Source organism: Eucyclogobius newberryi, unplaced genomic scaffold (genome assembly GCF_026437365.1).
Source record: "Eucyclogobius newberryi isolate DKJ021-1_F unplaced genomic scaffold, fEucNew1.0.hap1 SCAF_41, whole genome shotgun sequence".
In the NCBI taxonomy this organism is placed as follows: Eukaryota; Metazoa; Chordata; class Actinopteri; order Gobiiformes; family Gobiidae; genus Eucyclogobius; species Eucyclogobius newberryi.
Window position 1 is genome coordinate 610,623 of NW_027316068.1, and position 17,732 is coordinate 628,354.

General features: G+C 43.2%; 5 non-coding genes across 5 annotated transcripts; all 5 read left to right on the forward strand.

Moving 5' to 3' along the window:
- Positions 1–1,343: 1,343 nt before the first annotated feature.
- Positions 1,344–1,417, forward strand: trnan-guu (transfer RNA asparagine (anticodon GUU)). Its single transcript has one exon. It is a non-coding gene; the product is annotated as a tRNA-Asn (tRNA).
- A 4,771-nt stretch (positions 1,418–6,188) lies between these two features.
- Positions 6,189–6,262, forward strand: trnan-guu (transfer RNA asparagine (anticodon GUU)). Its single transcript has one exon. It is a non-coding gene; the product is annotated as a tRNA-Asn (tRNA).
- Positions 6,263–8,607: 2,345 nt separating this feature from the next.
- trnan-guu (transfer RNA asparagine (anticodon GUU)) lies at positions 8,608–8,681 on the forward strand. Its single transcript has one exon. It is a non-coding gene; the product is annotated as a tRNA-Asn (tRNA).
- A 2,345-nt stretch (positions 8,682–11,026) lies between these two features.
- On the forward strand, positions 11,027–11,100 carry trnan-guu (transfer RNA asparagine (anticodon GUU)). The gene has a single exon. It is a non-coding gene; the product is annotated as a tRNA-Asn (tRNA).
- Positions 11,101–15,864: 4,764 nt separating this feature from the next.
- trnan-guu (transfer RNA asparagine (anticodon GUU)) lies at positions 15,865–15,938 on the forward strand. Its single transcript has one exon. It is a non-coding gene; the product is annotated as a tRNA-Asn (tRNA).
- The last annotated feature ends 1,794 nt before the right edge of the window (positions 15,939–17,732 follow it).

Sequence of the window (17,732 nt, forward strand, 5' to 3'; positions counted from 1 at the left end):
GGCTCCACTCACTCAAAAAGTCAACATGTTGCTTCGATCTGGAATATTCCCAAGAGCCTTAAAACTGCGGTCATTAAGCCTCTCTTAAAGAAGAGCAGTCTTGATGCCACAGTGCTAAATAATTACCGGCCCATTTCAAACCTACTACTACTACTCAGTTGTCCATTATTTTAATTTTTTTTTTATCTTTTATTATCAAAAACATCTTACAAGTATTTACATATATTTACATAATTGTACAGACAAACATCACACACAAGTGCAAGGGAATGGGATACACAAGGGCAGGGGGAGAAGAGACAAAAAATTACAGAAAATCAAACACACCATCATTCTCCAAACTTTCTTCAGTGATGGGGGTTGATGCCGTGGTTGGGGGAGGTGATGCCGGGGTCAGAAGATGATGCCCAGGTTTCCAGAGGGTATAAGGTGGATCAGGGTGTTGTGGGGGACGAGGTGGGTGATGAACCGGTGCTCTGCTGCCATGTGGAGGTGTCGGAGGTGTGCGGCCAAGAGTCCTTTGAAGATGGGCCAAGGTTCTGCTGTTTTATTGTCACGGAGATGGATGTTCCTGTTGAGATATAATGTATACCGGGCTATGGAGAGGGTTACAGTTGTCCATTCAGGCGTGCAAATTGTTTACAATGACAGAAAATGCGCTGCTGTTACAAATTGGAATAAGAGATGGAAAAGTATCCCTGCACACACAGATTAACTGCACTCTTTTCACTTTTTGATTCTCAGTTTGTTGGCAAGGAATGACTGACGTAGACCCATTTTGGATGAAAACCGTGTTTTGCGTTTGTGGAAATGAGCATCACGCAAGGACGTATGGGCTCTGTGGCGCAATGGATAGCGCATTGGACTTCTAGGCATTAGTTGCAAGGGCTTTCAAAGGTTGTGGGTTGAGTCCCACTGGAGTCGCTAATGGCGAGAGAACATTTTTGTTTTTTACAATGGAACGTCTGCGCGCTTTACTATCTGATAAAAAGCACTGCTGAACGAGGTTTATTGCCAAGTGTGCTTGAAAAAGTAAGCAAATACATCGGCATTATGTCAAATAACATTATCTTGCAATTTTTCCTCAATATCCAGATTAACTGCAGTATATTGAGTGCGCAATAAATTGGCGAGAGTCGATTGATTGAAAGACTTCCAGTTTTTTTTATAGCTACATTGGTACAGGGGATTTAGCTCAAAGGTAGAAAGATTGATGCCCTCGCTCTCCATTAAACACAGTTGATTGGACAGGGGCTGAACTTTCGAATGTTGCTGGCTCGCTTTAAAAAAAAAAAGATGTTGCGGCTTGTCAAGTCGCAAATATTTTTTCGACTGGGCTGGATGTCTCTGTGGCGCAATTGGCCAGCGCGCTCGGCTGTTAACCGGGAGGTTGGTGGTTCGAGCCCACCCAGGGACGACAAGCTATTTTGGAAGAGCTATCGCAGGCAAAATCCACGAGGTAACATTGTTTGCTGAATATCTACCTGAAACAGGTTGGAGTAACATTTTAGAGGCGCTGTGGCTTAGTTGGTCAAAGTGCCTGTCTAGTAAATCCCAGCAGTGCCTTCATGATAGCCTTTCAAGCAAATCAGTTGTTTACATGTACAGAAAAACATATCACCTGAAAGAGCTATTTTGCAATTATAGATTGAACAGTATCCCTGAATAAACAGAGTAAATGCACTCTTTTCACTCCTTGTTTCTCAGTTTGATGGTAAGGAATGATTGATGTAGACCGTTTTCGGATGACTGTTTTGCTTTTGTGAAAAAGGGGAATCAGACAAAAGTTGCAAAGGCATTCAAAGGCTGTGAGTTCGAGACCCACCAGAGTCACTGTTGTAACCCCTGTTATCTACATTGGTAAATAGGAAAGCCTGCTTGTGTTATTAACTGATGAAAGGAACTGCTAAACTTGGTTCAATTACCACAGAATCCCAGTGTGCTATATGCTGGCCACTGCTTGGTAGGAGTTTCCCGTACGTGAGTGACTGTTCCTTCCTTCCTTCACGCCCCGCTCAACCTCGTCTTCTTCTAAAGAGCTTGGCGCTGTCCTCAGAAGCTTTGGTCTTACTCAGCACCTGAGTGGCCCCACCAAGGGCAAAGGGCACACTCTGGACCTGCTAATGACAAAGCGGGTTAACATTTCAAATTACAGTGTGGTAAATGTTACTTTGTCTGATGGTTTCTGTATTTCTCCAGGTGCAATGAGTTTGCAGTCTTCTTTGCAAGACTCAGTTCAGAACATTAAAAATACCATTATTTGCAGATAACAAGCACGCAGCCAGCTAGACAACTGGAGTTAACCCATTTTGCATTTTTGGCTGACAAAACTGTCCAAGAGATCACCACAAGTCTGAGTTCCACTACATGCTGCCTTTATGCATTGCCTACTAGATTTTTAAAGTCTACGGTGAGCAGTCTGTTGGCTCCACTCACTCAAAAAGTCAACATGTTGCTTCGATCTGGAATATTCCCAAGAGCCTTAAAACTGCGGTCATTAAGCCTCTCTTAAAGAAGAGCAGTCTTGATGCCACAGTGCTAAATAATTACCGGCCCATTTCAAACCTACTACTACTACTCAGTTGTCCATTATTTTATTTTTTTTTTTATCTTTTATTATCAAAAACATCTTACAAGTATTTACATATATTTACATAATTGTACAGACAAACATCACACACAAGTGCAAGGGAATGGGATACACAAGGGCAGGGGGAGAAGAGACAAAAAATTACAGAAAATCAAACACACCATCATTCTCCAAACTTTCTTCAGTGATGGGGGTTGATGCCGTGGTTGGGGGAGGTGATGCCGGGGTCAGAAGATGATGCCCAGGTTTCCAGAGGGTATAAGGTGGATCAGGGTGTTGTGGGGGACGAGGTGGGTGATGAACCGGTGCTCTGCTGCCATGTGGAGGTGTCGGAGGTGTGCGGCCAAGAGTCCTTTGAAGATGGGCCAAGGTTCTGCTGTTTTATTGTCACGGAGATGGATGTTCCTGTTGAGATATAATGTATACCGGGCTATGGAGAGGGTTACAGTTGTCCATTCAGGCGTGCAAATTGTTTACAATGACAGAAAATGCGCTGCTGTTACAAATTGGAATAAGAGATGGAAAAGTATCCCTGCACACACAGATTAACTGCACTCTTTTCACTTTTTGATTCTCAGTTTGTTGGCAAGGAATGACTGACGTAGACCCATTTTGGATGAAAACCGTGTTTTGCGTTTGTGGAAATGAGCATCACGCAAGGACGTATGGGCTCTGTGGCGCAATGGATAGCGCATTGGACTTCTAGGCATTAGTTGCAAGGGCTTTCAAAGGTTGTGGGTTGAGTCCCACTGGAGTCGCTAATGGCGAGAGAACATTTTTGTTTTTTACAATGGAACGTCTGCGCGCTTTACTATCTGATAAAAAGCACTGCTGAACGAGGTTTATTGCCAAGTGTGCTTGAAAAAGTAAGCAAATACATCGGCATTATGTCAAATAACATTATCTTGCAATTTTTCCTCAATATCCAGATTAACTGCAGTATATTGAGTGCGCAATAAATTGGCGAGAGTCGATTGATTGAAAGACTTCCAGTTTTTTTTTATAGCTACATTGGTACAGGGGATTTAGCTCAAAGGTAGAAAGATTGATGCCCTCGCTCTCCATTAAACTCAGTTGATTGGACAGGGGCTGAACTTTCGAATGTTGCTGGCTCGCTTTAAAAAAAAAAAGATGTTGCGGCTTGTCGAGTCGCAAATATTTTATTGACTAGGCTGGATGTCTCTGTGGCGCAATTGGCCAGCGCGCTCGGCTGTTAACCGGGAGGTTGGTGGTTTGAGCCCACCCAGGGACGAGAAGCTATTTTGGAAGAGCTATCGCAGGCAAAATCCACGAGGTAACATTGTTTGCTGAATATCTACCTGAAACAGGTTGGAGTAACATTTTAGAGGCGCTGTGGCTTAGTTGGTCAAAGTGCCTGTCTAGTAAATCCCAGCAGTGCCTTCATGATAGCCTTTCAAGCAAATCAGTTGTTTACATGTACAGAAAAACATATCACCTGAAAGAGCTATTTTGCAATTATAGATTGAACAGTATCCCTGAATAAACAGAGTAAATGCACTCTTTTCACTCCTTGTTTCTCAGTTTGATGGTAAGGAATGATTGATGTAGACCGTTTTCGGATGACTGTTTTGCTTTTGTGAAAAAGGGGAATCAGACAAAAGTTGCAAAGGCATTCAAAGGCTGTGAGTTCGAGACCCACCAGAGTCACTGTTGTAACCCCTGTTATCTACATTGGTAAATAGGAAAGCCTGCTTGTGTTATTAACTGATGAAAGGAACTGCTAAACTTGGTTCAATTACCACAGAATCCCAGTGTGCTATAGGCTGGCCACTGCTTGGTAGGAGTTTCCCGTACGTGAGTGACTGTTCCTTCCTTCCTTCACGCCCCGCTCAACCTCGTCTTCTTCTAAAGAGCTTGGCGCTGTCCTCAGAAGCTTTGGTCTTACTCCGCACCTGAGTGGCCCCACCAAGGGCAAAGGGCACACTCTGGACCTGCTAATGACAAAGCGGGTTAACATTTCAAATTACAGTGTGGTAAATGTTACTTTGTCTGATGGTTTCTGTATTTCTCCAGGTGCAATGAGTTTGCAGTCTTCTTTGCAAGACTCAGTTCAGAACATTAAAAATACCATTATTTGCAGATAACAAGCACGCAGCCAGCTAGACAACTGGAGTTAACCCATTTTGCATTTTTGGCTGACAAAACTGTCCAAGAGATCACCACAAGTCTGAGTTCCACTACATGCTGCCTTTATGCATTGTCTACCAGATTTTTAAAGTCTACGGTGAGCAGTCTGTTGGCTCCAATCACTCAAAAAGTCAACATGTCGCTTGGATCTGGAATATTCCCAAGAGCCTTAAAACTGCGGTCATTAAGCCTCTCTTAAAGAAGAGCAGTCTTGATGCCACAGTGCTAAATAATTACCGGCCCATCTCAAACCTACTACTACTACTCAGTTGTCCATTATTTTATTTTTTTTATCTTTTATTATCAAAAACATCTTACAAGTATTTACATATATTTACATAATTGTACAGACAAACATCACACACAAGTGCAAGGGAATGGGATACACAAGGGCAGGGGGAGAAGAGACAAAAAATTACAGAAAATCAAACACACAATCGTTCTTCAAACTTTCTTCAGTGATGGGGGGTGATGCCGTGGATGGGGGGGTGATGCCGGGGTCAGAAGATGATGTCCAGGTTTCCAGAGGGTATAAGGTGGATCAGGGTGTTGTGGGGGATGAGGTGGGTGATGAACCGGTGCTCTGCTGCCATGTGGAGGTGTCGGAGGTGTGCGGCCAAGAGTCCTTTGAAGATGGGCCAAGGTTCTGCTGTTTTATTGTCACGGAGATGGATGTTCCTGTTGAGATATAATGTATACCGGGCTATGGAGAGGGTTACAGTTGTCCATTCAGGCGTGCAAATTATTTACAATGACAGAAAATGTGCTGCTGTTACAAATTGGAATAAGAGATGGAAAAGTATCCCTGCACACACAGATTAACTGCACTCTTTTCACTTTTTGATTCTCAGTTTGTTGGCAAGGAATGACTGACGTAGACCCATTTTGGATGAAAACCGTGTTTTGCGTTTGTGGAAATGAGCATCACGCAAGGATGTATGGGCTCTGTGGCGCAATGGATAGCGCATTGGACTTCTAGGCATTAGTTGCAAGGGCTTTCAAAGGTTGTGGGTTGAGTCCCACTAGAGTCGCTAATGGTGAGAGAACATTTTTGTTTTTTACAATGGAACGTCTGCGCGCTTTACTATCTGATAAAAGGCACTGCTGAACGAGGTTTATTGCCAAGTGTGCTTGAAAAAGTAAGCAAATACATCGGCATTATGTCAAATAACATTATCTTGCAATTTTTCCTCAATATCCAGATTAACTGCAGTATATTGAGTGCGCAATAAATTGGCGAGAGTCGATTGATTGAAAGACTTCCAGTTTTTTTTATAGCTACATTGGTACAGGGGATTTAGCTCAAAGGTAGAAAGATTGATGCCCTCGCTCTCCATTAAACACAGTTGATTGGACAGGGGCTGAACTTTCGAATGTTGCTGGCTCGCTTTAAAAAAAAAAAGATGTTGCGGCTTGTCAAGTCGCAAATATTTTTTCGACTGGGCTGGATGTCTCTGTGGCGCAATTGGCCAGCGCGCTCGGCTGTTAACCGGGAGGTTGGTGGTTCGAGCCCACCCAGGGACGACAAGCTATTTTGGAAGAGCTATCGCAGGCAAAATCCACGAGGTAACATTGTTTGCTGAATATCTACCTGAAACAGGTTGGAGTAACATTTTAGAGGCGCTGTGGCTTAGTTGGTCAAAGTGCCTGTCTAGTAAATCCCAGCAGTGCCTTCATGATAGCCTTTCAAGCAAATCAGTTGTTTACATGTACAGAAAAACATATCACCTGAAAGAGCTATTTTGCAATTATAGATTGAACAGTATCCCTGAATAAACAGAGTAAATGCACTCTTTTCACTCCTTGTTTCTCAGTTTGATGGTAAGGAATGATTGATGTAGACCGTTTTCGGATGACTGTTTTCTTTTGTGAAAAAGGGGAATCAGACAAAAGTTGCAAAGGCATTCAAAGGCTGTGAGTTCGAGACCCACCAGAGTCACTGTTGTAACCCCTGTTATCTACATTGGTAAATAGGAAAGCCTGCTTGTGTTATTAACTGATGAAAGGAACTGCTAAACTTGGTTCAATTACCACAGAATCCCAGTGTGCTATAGGCTGGCCACTGCTTGGTAGGAGTTTCCCGTACGTGAGTGACTGTTCCTTCCTTCCTTCACGCCCCGCTCAACCTCGTCTTCTTCTAAAGAGCTTGGCGCTGTCCTCAGAAGCTTTGGTCTTACTCCGCACCTGAGTGGCCCCACCAAGGGCAAAGGGCACACTCTGGACCTGCTAATGACAAAGCGGGTTAACATTTCAAATTACAGTGTGGTAAATGTTACTTTGTCTGATGGTTTCTGTATTTCTCCAGGTGCAATGAGTTTGCAGTCTTCTTTGCAAGACTCAGTTCAGAACATTAAAAATACCATTATTTGCAGATAACAAGCACGCAGCCAGCTAGACAACTGGAGTTAACCCATTTTGCATTTTTGGCTGACAAAACTGTCCAAGAGATCACCACAAGTCTGAGTTCCACTACATGCTGCCTTTATGCATTGTCTACCAGATTTTTAAAGTCTACGGTGAGCAGTCTGTTGGCTCCAATCACTCAAAAAGTCAACATGTTGCTTGGATCTGGAATATTCCCAAGAGCCTTAAAACTGCGGTCATTAAGCCTCTCTTAAAGAAGAGCAGTCTTGATGCCACAGTGCTAAATAATTACCGGCCCATCTCAAACCTACTACTACTACTCAGTTGTCCATTATTTTATTTTTTTTATCTTTTATTATCAAAAACATCTTACAAGTATTTACATATATTTACATAATTGTACAGACAAACATCACACACAAGTGCAAGGGAATGGGATACACAAGGGCAGGGGGAGAAGAGACAAAAAATTACAGAAAATCAAACACACAATCATTCTTCAAACTTTCTTCAGTGATGGGGGGTGATGCCGTGGATGGGGGGGTGATGCCGGGGTCAGAAGATGATGTCCAGGTTTCCAGAGGGTATAAGGTGGATCAGGGTGTTGTGGGGGATGAGGTGGGTGATGAACCGGTGCTCTGCTGCCATGTGGAGGTGTCGGAGGTGTGCGGCCAAGAGTCCTTTGAAGATGGGCCAAGGTTCTGCTGTTTTATTGTCACGGAGATGGATGTTCCTGTTGAGATATAATGTATACCGGGCTATGGAGAGGGTTACAGTTGTCCATTCAGGCGTGCAAATTATTTACAATGACAGAAAATGCGCTGCTGTTACAAATTGGAATAAGAGATGGAAAAGTATCCCTGCACACACAGATTAACTGCACTCTTTTCACTTTTTGATTCTCAGTTTGTTGGCAAGGAATGACTGACGTAGACCCATTTTGGATGAAAACCGTGTTTTGCGTTTGTGGAAATGAGCATCACGCAAGGATGTATGGGCTCTGTGGCGCAATGGATAGCGCATTGGACTTCTAGGCATTAGTTGCAAGGGCTTTCAAAGGTTGTGGGTTGAGTCCCACTAGAGTCGCTAATGGTGAGAGAACATTTTTGTTTTTTACAATGGAACGTCTGCGCGCTTTACTATCTGATAAAAGGCACTGCTGAACGAGGTTTATTGCCAAGTGTGCTTGAAAAAGTAAGCAAATACATCGGCATTATGTCAAATAACATTATCTTGCAATTTTTCCTCAATATCCAGATTAACTGCAGTATATTGAGTGCGCAATAAATTGGCGAGAGTCGATTGATTGAAAGACTTCCAGTTTTTTTTATAGCTACATTGGTACAGGGGATTTAGCTCAAAGGTAGAAAGATTGATGCCCTCGCTCTCCATTAAACACAGTTGATTGGACAGGGGCTGAACTTTCGAATGTTGCTGGCTCGCTTTAAAAAAAAAAAGATGTTGCGGCTTGTCAAGTCGCAAATATTTTTTCGACTGGGCTGGATGTCTCTGTGGCGCAATTGGCCAGCGCGCTCGGCTGTTAACCGGGAGGTTGGTGGTTCGAGCCCACCCAGGGACGACAAGCTATTTTGGAAGAGCTATCGCAGGCAAAATCCACGAGGTAACATTGTTTGCTGAATATCTACCTGAAACAGGTTGGAGTAACATTTTAGAGGCGCTGTGGCTTAGTTGGTCAAAGTGCCTGTCTAGTAAATCCCAGCAGTGCCTTCATGATAGCCTTTCAAGCAAATCAGTTGTTTACATGTACAGAAAAACATATCACCTGAAAGAGCTATTTTGCAATTATAGATTGAACAGTATCCCTGAATAAACAGAGTAAATGCACTCTTTTCACTCCTTGTTTCTCAGTTTGATGGTAAGGAATGATTGATGTAGACCGTTTTCGGATGACTGTTTTCTTTTGTGAAAAAGGGGAACCAGACAAAAGTTGCAAAGGCATTCAAAGGCTGTGAGTTCGAGACCCACCAGAGTCACTGTTGTAACCCCTGTTATCTACATTGGTAAATAGGAAAGCCTGCTTGTGTTATTAACTGATGAAAGGAACTGCTAAACTTGGTTCTATTACCACAGAATCCCAGTGTGCTATAGGCTGGCCACTGCTTGGTAGGAGTTTCCCGTACGTGAGTGACTGTTCCTTCCTTCCTTCACGCCCCGCTCAACCTCGTCTTCTTCTAAAGAGCTTGGCGCTGTCCTCAGAAGCTTTGGTCTTACTCCGCACCTGAGTGGCCCCACCAAGGGCAAAGGGCACACTCTGGACCTGCTAATGACAAAGCGGGTTAACATTTCAAATTACAGTGTGGTAAATGTTACTTTGTCTGATGGTTTCTGTATTTCTCCAGGTGCAATGAGTTTGCAGTCTTCTTTGCAAGACTCAGTTCAGAACATTAAAAATACCATTATTTGCAGATAACAAGCACGCAGCCAGCTAGACAACTGGAGTTAACCCATTTTGCATTTTTGGCTGACAAAACTGTCCAAGAGATCACCACAAGTCTGAGTTCCACTACATGCTGCCTTTATGCATTGTCTACCAGATTTTTAAAGTCTACGGTGAGCAGTCTGTTGGCTCCAATCACTCAAAAAGTCAACATGTCGCTTGGATCTGGAATATTCCCAAGAGCCTTAAAACTGCGGTCATTAAGCCTCTCTTAAAGAAGAGCAGTCTTGATGCCACAGTGCTAAATAATTACCGGCCCATCTCAAACCTACTACTACTACTCAGTTGTCCATTATTTTATTTTTTTTATCTTTTATTATCAAAAACATCTTACAAGTATTTACATATATTTACATAATTGTACAGACAAACATCACACACAAGTGCAAGGGAATGGGATACACAAGGGCAGGGGGAGAAGAGACAAAAAATTACAGAAAATCAAACACACAATCATTCTTCAAACTTTCTTCAGTGATGGGGGGTGATGCCGTGGATGGGGGGGTGATGCCGGGGTCAGAAGATGATGTCCAGGTTTCCAGAGGGTATAAGGTGGATCAGGGTGTTGTGGGGGATGAGGTGGGTGATGAACCGGTGCTCTGCTGCCATGTGGAGGTGTCGGAGGTGTGCGGCCAAGAGTCCTTTGAAGATGGGCCAAGGTTCTGCTGTTTTATTGTCACGGAGATGGATGTTCCTGTTGAGATATAATGTATACCGGGCTATGGAGAGGGTTACAGTTGTCCATTCAGGCGTGCAAATTATTTACAATGACAGAAAATGCGCTGCTGTTACAAATTGGAATAAGAGATGGAAAAGTATCCCTGCACACACAGATTAACTGCACTCTTTTCACTTTTTGATTCTCAGTTTGTTGGCAAGGAATGACTGACGTAGACCCATTTTGGATGAAAACCGTGTTTTGCGTTTGTGGAAATGAGCATCACGCAAGGATGTATGGGCTCTGTGGCGCAATGGATAGCGCATTGGACTTCTAGGCATTAGTTGCAAGGGCTTTCAAAGGTTGTGGGTTGAGTCCCACTAGAGTCGCTAATGGTGAGAGAACATTTTTGTTTTTTACAATGGAACGTCTGCGCGCTTTACTATCTGATAAAAGGCACTGCTGAACGAGGTTTATTGCCAAGTGTGCTTGAAAAAGTAAGCAAATACATCGGCATTATGTCAAATAACATTATCTTGCAATTTTTCCTCAATATCCAGATTAACTGCAGTATATTGAGTGCGCAATAAATTGGCGAGAGTCGATTGATTGAAAGACTTCCAGTTTTTTTTATAGCTACATTGGTACAGGGGATTTAGCTCAAAGGTAGAAAGATTGATGCCCTCGCTCTCCATTAAACACAGTTGATTGGACAGGGGCTGAACTTTCGAATGTTGCTGGCTCGCTTTAAAAAAAAAAAGATGTTGCGGCTTGTCAAGTCGCAAATATTTTTTCGACTGGGCTGGATGTCTCTGTGGCGCAATTGGCCAGCGCGCTCGGCTGTTAACCGGGAGGTTGGTGGTTCGAGCCCACCCAGGGACGACAAGCTATTTTGGAAGAGCTATCGCAGGCAAAATCCACGAGGTAACATTGTTTGCTGAATATCTACCTGAAACAGGTTGGAGTAACATTTTAGAGGCGCTGTGGCTTAGTTGGTCAAAGTGCCTGTCTAGTAAATCCCAGCAGTGCCTTCATGATAGCCTTTCAAGCAAATCAGTTGTTTACATGTACAGAAAAACATATCACCTGAAAGAGCTATTTTGCAATTATAGATTGAACAGTATCCCTGAATAAACAGAGTAAATGCACTCTTTTCACTCCTTGTTTCTCAGTTTGATGGTAAGGAATGATTGATGTAGACCGTTTTCGGATGACTGTTTTCTTTTGTGAAAAAGGGGAACCAGACAAAAGTTGCAAAGGCATTCAAAGGCTGTGAGTTCGAGACCCACCAGAGTCACTGTTGTAACCCCTGTTATCTACATTGGTAAATAGGAAAGCCTGCTTGTGTTATTAACTGATGAAAGGAACTGCTAAACTTGGTTCTATTACCACAGAATCCCAGTGTGCTATAGGCTGGCCACTGCTTGGTAGGAGTTTCCCGTACGTGAGTGACTGTTCCTTCCTTCCTTCACGCCCCGCTCAACCTCGTCTTCTTCTAAAGAGCTTGGCGCTGTCCTCAGAAGCTTTGGTCTTACTCCGCACCTGAGTGGCCCCACCAAGGGCAAAGGGCACACTCTGGACCTGCTAATGACAAAGCGGGTTAACATTTCAAATTACAGTGTGGTAAATGTTACTTTGTCTGATGGTTTCTGTATTTCTCCAGGTGCAATGAGTTTGCAGTCTTCTTTGCAAGACTCAGTTCAGAACATTAAAAATACCATTATTTGCAGATAACAAGCACGCAGCCAGCTAGACAACTGGAGTTAACCCATTTTGCATTTTTGGCTGACAAAACTGTCCAAGAGATCACCACAAGTCTGAGTTCCACTACATGCTGCCTTTATGCATTGTCTACCAGATTTTTAAAGTCTACGGTGAGCAGTCTGTTGGCTCCAATCACTCAAAAAGTCAACATGTCGCTTGGATCTGGAATATTCCCAAGAGCCTTAAAACTGCGGTCATTAAGCCTCTCTTAAAGAAGAGCAGTCTTGATGCCACAGTGCTAAATAATTACCGGCCCATCTCAAACCTACTACTACTACTCAGTTGTCCATTATTTTATTTTTTTTATCTTTTATTATCAAAAACATCTTACAAGTATTTACATATATTTACATAATTGTACAGACAAACATCACACACAAGTGCAAGGGAATGGGATACACAAGGGCAGGGGGAGAAGAGACAAAAAATTACAGAAAATCAAACACACAATCATTCTTCAAACTTTCTTCAGTGATGGGGGGTGATGCCGTGGATGGGGGGGTGATGCCGGGGTCAGAAGATGATGTCCAGGTTTCCAGAGGGTATAAGGTGGATCAGGGTGTTGTGGGGGATGAGGTGGGTGATGAACCGGTGCTCTGCTGCCATGTGGAGGTGTCGGAGGTGTGCGGCCAAGAGTCCTTTGAAGATGGGCCAAGGTTCTGCTGTTTTATTGTCACGGAGATGGATGTTCCTGTTGAGATATAATGTATACCGGGCTATGGAGAGGGTTACAGTTGTCCATTCAGGCGTGCAAATTATTTACAATGACAGAAAATGCGCTGCTGTTACAAATTGGAATAAGAGATGGAAAAGTATCCCTGCACACACAGATTAACTGCACTCTTTTCACTTTTTGATTCTCAGTTTGTTGGCAAGGAATGACTGACGTAGACCCATTTTGGATGAAAACCGTGTTTTGCGTTTGTGGAAATGAGCATCACGCAAGGATGTATGGGCTCTGTGGCGCAATGGATAGCGCATTGGACTTCTAGGCATTAGTTGCAAGGGCTTTCAAAGGTTGTGGGTTGAGTCCCACTAGAGTCGCTAATGGTGAGAGAACATTTTTGTTTTTTACAATGGAACGTCTGCGCGCTTTACTATCTGATAAAAGGCACTGCTGAACGAGGTTTATTGCCAAGTGTGCTTGAAAAAGTAAGCAAATACATCGGCATTATGTCAAATAACATTATCTTGCAATTTTTCCTCAATATCCAGATTAACTGCAGTATATTGAGTGCGCAATAAATTGGCGAGAGTCGATTGATTGAAAGACTTCCAGTTTTTTTTATAGCTACATTGGTACAGGGGATTTAGCTCAAAGGTAGAAAGATTGATGCCCTCGCTCTCCATTAAACACAGTTGATTGGACAGGGGCTGAACTTTCGAATGTTGCTGGCTCGCTTTAAAAAAAAAAAGATGTTGCGGATTGTCAAGTCGCAAATATTTTTTCGACTGGGCTGGATGTCTCTGTGGCGCAATTGGCCAGCGCGCTCGGCTGTTAACCGGGAGGTTGGTGGTTTGAGCCCACCCAGGGACGAGAAGCTATTTTGGAAGAGCTATCGCAGCCAAAATCCACGGGGTAACATTGTTTGCTGAATATCTACCTGAAACAGGTTGGAGTAACACTTTAGAGGCGCTGTGGCTTAGTTGGTCAAAGTGCCTGTCTAGCAAATCCCAGCAGTGCTTTCATGATAGCCTTTCAAGCAAATCAGTTGTTTACATGTACAGAAAAACATATCACCCGAAAGAGCTATTTTGCAATTAGAGATTGAACAGTATCCCTGAATAAACAGAGTAAATGCACTCTTTTCACTCCTTGTTTCTCAGTTTGATGGTAAGGAATGATTGATGTAGACCGTTTTCGGATGACTGTTTTCTTTTGTGAAAAAGGGGAATCAGACAAAAGTTGCAAAGGCATTCAAAGGCTGTGAGTTCGAGACCCACCAGAGTCACTGTTGTAACCCCTGTTATCTACATTGGTAAATAGGAAAGCCTGCTTGTGTTATTAACTGATGAAAGGAACTGCTAAACTTGGTTCAATTACCACAGAATCCCAGTGTGCTATAGGCTGGCCACTGCTTGGTAGGAGTTTCCCGTACGTGAGTGACTGTTCCTTCCTTCCTTCACGCCCCGCTCAACCTCGTCTTCTTCTAAAGAGCTTGGCGCTGTCCTCAGAAGCTTTGGTCTTACTCCGCACCTGAGTGGCCCCACCAAGGGCAAAGGGCACACTCTGGACCTGCTAATGACAAAGCGGGTTAACATTTCAAATTACAGTGTGGTAAATGTTACTTTGTCTGATGGTTTCTGTATTTCTCCAGGTGCAATGAGTTTGCAGTCTTCTTTGCAAGACTCAGTTCAGAACATTAAAAATACCATTATTTGCAGATAACAAGCACGCAGCCAGCTAGACAACTGGAGTTAACCCATTTTGCATTTTTGGCTGACAAAACTGTCCAAGAGATCACCACAAGTCTGAGTTCCACTACATGCTGCCTTTATGCATTGTCTACCAGATTTTTAAAGTCTACGGTGAGCAGTCTGTTGGCTCCAATCACTCAAAAAGTCAACATGTTGCTTGGATCTGGAATATTCCCAAGAGCCTTAAAACTGCGGTCATTAAGCCTCTCTTAAAGAAGAGCAGTCTTGATGCCACAGTGCTAAATAATTACCGGCCCATCTCAAACCTACTACTACTACTCAGTTGTCCATTATTTTATTTTTTTTATCTTTTATTATCAAAAACATCTTACAAGTATTTACATATATTTACATAATTGTACAGACAAACATCACACACAAGTGCAAGGGAATGGGATACACAAGGGCAGGGGGAGAAGAGACAAAAAATTACAGAAAATCAAACACACAATCATTCTTCAAACTTTCTTCAGTGATGGGGGGTGATGCCGTGGATGGGGGGGTGATGCCGGGGTCAGAAGATGATGTCCAGGTTTCCAGAGGGTATAAGGTGGATCAGGGTGTTGTGGGGGATGAGGTGGGTGATGAACCGGTGCTCTGCTGCCATGTGGAGGTGTCGGAGGTGTGCGGCCAAGAGTCCTTTGAAGATGGGCCAAGGTTCTGCTGTTTTATTGTCACGGAGATGGATGTTCCTGTTGAGATATAATGTATACCGGGCTATGGAGAGGGTTACAGTTGTCCATTCAGGCGTGCAAATTATTTACAATGACAGAAAATGCGCTGCTGTTACAAATTGGAATAAGAGATGGAAAAGTATCCCTGCACACACAGATTAACTGCACTCTTTTCACTTTTTGATTCTCAGTTTGTTGGCAAGGAATGACTGACGTAGACCCATTTTGGATGAAAACCGTGTTTTGCGTTTGTGGAAATGAGCATCACGCAAGGATGTATGGGCTCTGTGGCGCAATGGATAGCGCATTGGACTTCTAGGCATTAGTTGCAAGGGCTTTCAAAGGTTGTGGGTTGAGTCCCACTAGAGTCGCTAATGGTGAGAGAACATTTTTGTTTTTTACAATGGAACGTCTGCGCGCTTTACTATCTGATAAAAGGCACTGCTGAACGAGGTTTATTGCCAAGTGTGCTTGAAAAAGTAAGCAAATACATCGGCATTATGTCAAATAACATTATCTTGCAATTTTTCCTCAATATCCAGATTAACTGCAGTATATTGAGTGCGCAATAAATTGGCGAGAGTCGATTGATTGAAAGACTTCCAGTTTTTTTTATAGCTACATTGGTACAGGGGATTTAGCTCAAAGGTAGAAAGATTGATGCCCTCGCTCTCCATTAAACACAGTTGATTGGACAGGGGCTGAACTTTCGAATGTTGCTGGCTCGCTTTAAAAAAAAAAAGATGTTGCGGCTTGTCAAGTCGCAAATATTTTTTCGACTGGGCTGGATGTCTCTGTGGCGCAATTGGCCAGCGCGCTCGGCTGTTAACCGGGAGGTTGGTGGTTCGAGCCCACCCAGGGACGACAAGCTATTTTGGAAGAGCTATCGCAGGCAAAATCCACGAGGTAACATTGTTTGCTGAATATCTACCTGAAACAGGTTGGAGTAACATTTTAGAGGCGCTGTGGCTTAGTTGGTCAAAGTGCCTGTCTAGTAAATCCCAGCAGTGCCTTCATGATAGCCTTTCAAGCAAATCAGTTGTTTACATGTACAGAAAAACATATCACCTGAAAGAGCTATTTTGCAATTATAGATTGAACAGTATCCCTGAATAAACAGAGTAAATGCACTCTTTTCACTCCTTGTTTCTCAGTTTGATGGTAAGGAATGATTGATGTAGACCGTTTTCGGATGACTGTTTTCTTTTGTGAAAAAGGGGAACCAGACAAAAGTTGCAAAGGCATTCAAAGGCTGTGAGTTCGAGACCCACCAGAGTCACTGTTGTAACCCCTGTTATCTACATTGGTAAATAGGAAAGCCTGCTTGTGTTATTAACTGATGAAAGGAACTGCTAAACTTGGTTCTATTACCACAGAATCCCAGTGTGCTATAGGCTGGCCACTGCTTGGTAGGAGTTTCCCGTACGTGAGTGACTGTTCCTTCCTTCCTTCACGCCCCGCTCAACCTCGTCTTCTTCTAAAGAGCTTGGCGCTGTCCTCAGAAGCTTTGGTCTTACTCCGCACCTGAGTGGCCCCACCAAGGGCAAAGGGCACACTCTGGACCTGCTAATGACAAAGCGGGTTAACATTTCAAATTACAGTGTGGTAAATGTTACTTTGTCTGATGGTTTCTGTATTTCTCCAGGTGCAATGAGTTTGCAGTCTTCTTTGCAAGACTCAGTTCAGAACATTAAAAATACCATTATTTGCAGATAACAAGCACGCAGCCAGCTAGACAACTGGAGTTAACCCATTTTGCATTTTTGGCTGACAAAACTGTCCAAGAGATCACCACAAGTCTGAGTTCCACTACATGCTGCCTTTATGCATTGTCTACCAGATTTTTAAAGTCTACGGTGAGCAGTCTGTTGGCTCCAATCACTCAAAAAGTCAACATGTCGCTTGGATCTGGAATATTCCCAAGAGCCTTAAAACTGCGGTCATTAAGCCTCTCTTAAAGAAGAGCAGTCTTGATGCCACAGTGCTAAATAATTACCGGCCCATCTCAAACCTACTACTACTACTCAGTTGTCCATTATTTTATTTTTTTTATCTTTTATTATCAAAAACATCTTACAAGTATTTACATATATTTACATAATTGTACAGACAAACATCACACACAAGTGCAAGGGAATGGGATACACAAGGGCAGGGGGAGAAGAGACAAAAAATTACAGAAAATCAAACACACAATCATTCTTCAAACTTTCTTCAGTGATGGGGGGTGATGCCGTGGATGGGGGGGTGATGCCGGGGTCAGAAGATGATGTCCAGGTTTCCAGAGGGTATAAGGTGGATCAGGGTGTTGTGGGGGATGAGGTGGGTGATGAACCGGTGCTCTGCTGCCATGTGGAGGTGTCGGAGGTGTGCGGCCAAGAGTCCTTTGAAGATGGGCCAAGGTTCTGCTGTTTTATTGTCACGGAGATGGATGTTCCTGTTGAGATATAATGTATACCGGGCTATGGAGAGGGTTACAGTTGTCCATTCAGGCGTGCAAATTATTTACAATGACAGAAAATGCGCTGCTGTTACAAATTGGAATAAGAGATGGAAAAGTATCCCTGCACACACAGATTAACTGCACTCTTTTCACTTTTTGATTCTCAGTTTGTTGGCAAGGAATGACTGACGTAGACCCATTTTGGATGAAAACCG